This window comes from Pinus tabuliformis, chromosome 7 (assembly GCF_031772625.1).
Source record: "Pinus tabuliformis cultivar Carrire ecotype Pingquan chromosome 7, CPIR1, whole genome shotgun sequence".
Lineage (NCBI taxonomy): Eukaryota > Viridiplantae > Streptophyta > Pinopsida > Pinales > Pinaceae > Pinus > Pinus tabuliformis.
The window spans coordinates 757,670,103-757,674,923 of record NC_142293.1 but is presented as its reverse complement, the minus strand read 5'-3'; positions in this window follow the sequence as shown (position 1 = coordinate 757,674,923).

The window sequence follows — 4,821 nt, the reverse complement described above, 5'->3', positions numbered from 1 at the left end:
TATTAAATGTGTTCGGATGCTCTATCACCAAGTCTCCATCTTTCATCCTCAAGTTATATAGCTTTTTCTGTAGGAACAATTTATTCACCAGAGACTTAGATTGGTACAAAGTCCCTAACTTGTTCGACAAAGCCTTAGCCATAGCTTCCCCTGATACATTCACTAATAATGAATCTGAGACACAATCGTATTGTGCTCTTTGCCTTCCGATCTAACTTCTTCCATTCTTCATCGGACACTCCCTTGGTTTAGTACCTGGATCTACCGCAATCCATTGATCTTTATCCACTAATAGATCCTCCGTCTTGAGTTTCCACAACTCAAAACTTTAACCGTTAAATTACTCGATCTCTATCTTTCCACTACTCGTCATCTTCTTTTGCCACTAGAATCGATCTCGTAGATCTCCCACTGAACAAGGTCTACCACAGGCCCAAGCGAAACCCCTCAGCAACAAAGGCGTCCCCTTGAAGCCAAAATAGCTCTGATACCAAATGTAGGTTCTAACCCCGTACAGAAATTACTTGCATACGAATTCTAAAACACAGAAAATAAACAATGCAAGAGCATAACACATAAAACACATATACACAGAGATTTTCCCACTGGATCCCAAAACTGGGACTACCAGCTTGATTTTTCATTATGTTCCTTTCAATGTTACAATACATATTTATACATGCCGAAGCATCCAATACCATGGACCAAAAACCGTCGCGTCCAAAACATGGACCGAAAACCATCGCATCCAAAACCATGTGCGAAAAACATGCACAAAACCATAGGTAGGTCCACCCAACCTAATATAGGGTCCAAAACCAAAATTTTCTGGGGCATTGCCCCAGACCCTATAGAGTGGGGTTACCTGCACCCCTCAAACCCCCTATGATCCCCCCCCCCGGCTATGCAATTTGCACAACGAAGGGGGGGCTCCACCTGTTGGGTCCCTATAATACTGGTGATTACACCATTACTATTGTAGTTATACCTCTTATTTATATTGTTGTGCCCCTATTACCCCCATGTTGTTATTTCTGTGCCCCATAGAATCCCTCTATTGTTATTTTTGTGGCTTTATATTATTATTGTTAAGTCGGCTGGATTGTATTGTGACTCCTTAGACTCCTATATATAGAAAGGAGGTTTTTTCATTTGAATCATCCAAGAATTGTTCATTTATGTAATGTAAAGGAGGTTGCCCCCTCGAAGAGGCTGAATTCTAAGGCATTGATCTATCTTTTCTTGAGCTGGTTTCATAACATTTGGTATTAGAGCTTTGGATTCTAGGGTTTCGCTACTCCAAACAGGTCATCGTGGCATTTTCGCTATCTGTGACGTTTCAGAAGTCACAAAAAAACCCATTTGAGAATAAATCACGCTGAACCTTGGATACGAATTTCAGAGCTTTTTGCGCGATATTTGCGGAGATATGATCTGAGGAATTTGGTATTTTTGCAGACTCCTGAATTACATTCAAAACAGGTGACCTGGGGAAAATCGTCATAAATTTCTCTCTGGGGATCGGATTTAAATTTCGTAAGAAGTTACAGAAAGAGGACGAACTGTAGTTTCTTGTGTGCATGTTTTAGATCCAAAGGTTGAAACAGTGACTCGTGGCATGTCGTACAAGTTCGCTCTACTAAACTAGTCTAGAAGCAAGTCACTGTGGGAGATTTCACATAACTCTTCCTTGGAGAATCCAATTTGGGTCAGACTTGTGGCATTGGAAAGAGGACGTAGAAGGCTACTAGAGATCACAATTTCAGAACTGGATGATCCGAAATTACAGAGATACATCAGATTCATTATCAGGCTTCTACAAAGTGAAAAAAGGTGTGTAGTTTTTTTTTAAATTTTTGCGTAAGATTGGTTTAACGGAATTCAAAGGGCATAGTAAAGCATTATTATCGGTAACTGATTCCCCAAGGAAAGAAAATGCAAACACCTAGTAAGGAACCTGAAAGCTCTAGCATGACTCATGAAGAAGAGGAAGAAATGCTACATGATATATCAAAATTACAAGAACAAGTGCAACAAATGTCACACTCACAAAAGCTAATAGAAGCTAAGATAAATGGCGTGGAATCTAAGATAAATGGCATGGAATCTAAGATAAATGGAATGGAATCTAAGATAAAGGGCATGGAAGCTAAGATGGATGATTCGAAGAGAGACATGGCAGATTTGAAGACAGACATGGCAGATTTGAAGACAGATTTGACAAATTTTCTACAAGAAATACTTACTAATGGTGAAAAGGTTGTAAAGGAAACTCATGATGTGAAAAAAAGAAATTTTAATCATGATTCCATAGACTCTAATGTTGGATCGAAGACCCACCATATTCCAAAAATCGATATGAGGAAGTTTGATGGCAAGGATCCCGCCACATGGATATTACAGATGGAGCAGTTCTTCGATCTCAATAATGTGCAAAACACAAAAAAGGTATGTATGGCAACTGTATATTTGGAACCAAATCAGTTTGTATGGTATCAATGGCTTTGCTCTCGTAAAAATTTTATCACTTGGGCAATTTTTACGGAAGAATTGATAGCACATTATGAAGATACAAAAAGCAACACTTTTTTTAGCCAATTGATAAGTCTCAAACAAAAGGGTTCAGTAATGGAGCACATTGAGGAGTTCCAAAAATTGAACATAAGGGTAAAAGATATTCCAGAGGAGCATAGGATTGATGTGTTCATAGGGTCTTTAAAGGATAATATCCAACATGATGTTCGCCTTTGGGAACCTGATTCATTAGAGAAGGCATTCAGGTTAGCAAGAAAAATGGAAAGAAAAATTATGGCAACCAGGAAGCATACCACTCACAACTATAAAGATGGAAGTGTTGTTTCCCCTAGTCTTCCACAACCTATAAGGTTGACACCACAACAATTGGAAGAAAAAAGAGCAAAAGGGCTTTGTTACAGTTGTGATAGCAAATACACTAAAGGTCATAAGTGTGTTGAGAAGAAATTATTCTACATAGATTGTGAAGAGGAAGAAGAAAAGGAGCAAGAAAGGTCAAAAGAAGAAGATATACTCCAGGAACAAAGCCTAGATGAAGAACAAATAAATCCGACCATATCTTGTAATGCATTGGCAGGGAATTACCACTCCTCAAACCATCAAGATAGAAGGACAAATCAAGAAGAAAAAGGTAATAGTGTTGATTGATTCAGGAAGCACCCACAATTTTATTCATTGTAGGGTAGCAAAAGAATTGAATTGCTTCCTATATCCAGCACCAGAGTGTCAAGTGATGATTGCAAATGGAGGAACAATAAATTGCTCTGGAAGGTGCCATAATATCAAGCTATCCATGGGAGAATATGTATTGACTAGCCCAATGCTTTCCATTCCAATGGGAGGTGCTGATGTTGTACTAGGAGTCCAATGGCTACAATCCTTGGGTACAATAGCTTTTAATTTTCAAGAACTTTTCATCAAATTTTCTATAGAAGGAAAGGAAGTTGAATTAAGGGGTATTGCAGGGAAACCAGGAAAGATAATCAGCTCTAATGGTATGACAAAGCTTCTAAAAAAGGAGCAAAGAGGTGTAATTGCACAATTATGTTCGCTAGATGTTTCCACATTGGAATCATCTATTTCTCCAGATCTCCAAAAAGTCCTGGACAATCATTCCAAGGTATTTGAGACTCCCAAAGGTCTCCCACCTATGCGTGATCATGATCATGCTATTCATCTGATTCCAGGAAGTGTTCCTCCAAAATCAGGCCGTACAGATATCCCTATGTCCAAAAAAGTGAAATTGAACGTATGGTTGCAGAAATGCTAGAGCTGGTATAATTCAACCAAGTCAAAGTTCTTTCTCTGCTCCAGTAGTATTGGTGCACAAGAAGGATGGATCATGGCGCATGTGTCCAGATTATAGGGAGCTCAACAAGCTCACTATTAAAGATAAGTTCCCCATTCCTGTCATTGATGAATTACTTGATGAATTGCATGGATCAATTTACTTCACCAAGTTGGATCTTCGTTCGGGATATCATCAAATCAGAATGAAGATTGAAGACATTCTGAAAATGGCATTTAGAACTCATGAGGGTCATTATGAATTTTTGGTCATGCCTTTTGGCCTTACCAATGCACCTTCAACATTTCAAGGTTTGATGAATTCAATTTTCAAACCATTCCTTAGAAAATTTGTGTTAGTATTTTTTGATGATATACTAATCTACAGCAAGTCTTGGAAGGATCATGTTGAACATGTTGACAAGGTGCTACAACTATTGGAGGAGAAACAATTATATGCAAAAAGATCCAAATGTTTCTTTGGAGTCCAGGAGGTGGAATATTTGGGTCATATTGTATCTCATGAAGGAGTTAAGGTAGACCCTAGCAAAATTAAAGCCATTAAGGAATGGAAAATCCCCACATCCATAAAGCATCTGCGAGGATTTCTTGGGTTGACAGGGTATTATCGCAAGTTTGTTAAGAATTATGGGAGAATAGCAGCACCTCTAACAACATTATTGAAGAAAGATGCATTTTCATGGACTCCAGAAGCAACAAAGGCCTTTGAACATCTTAAAGAGGCAATGTGCCAAGCACCAGTCTTAGCTACACCGGACTTCACAAAAACCTTTATTGTGGAATGTGATGCTTCAGGAAATGGAATTGGTGCTGTTCTAATGCAAGATGAAAGACCCATTGCTTTTGAAAGTCGTCCAATCAAGGGAAAGTTTTTAAGCAAAGCTATTTATGAGAAGGAAATGTTGGCAATACTCCATGCACTTAAGAAATGGCGACCCTACCTAATGGGAAGACACTTCAAGGTAAAAAAGGATCATG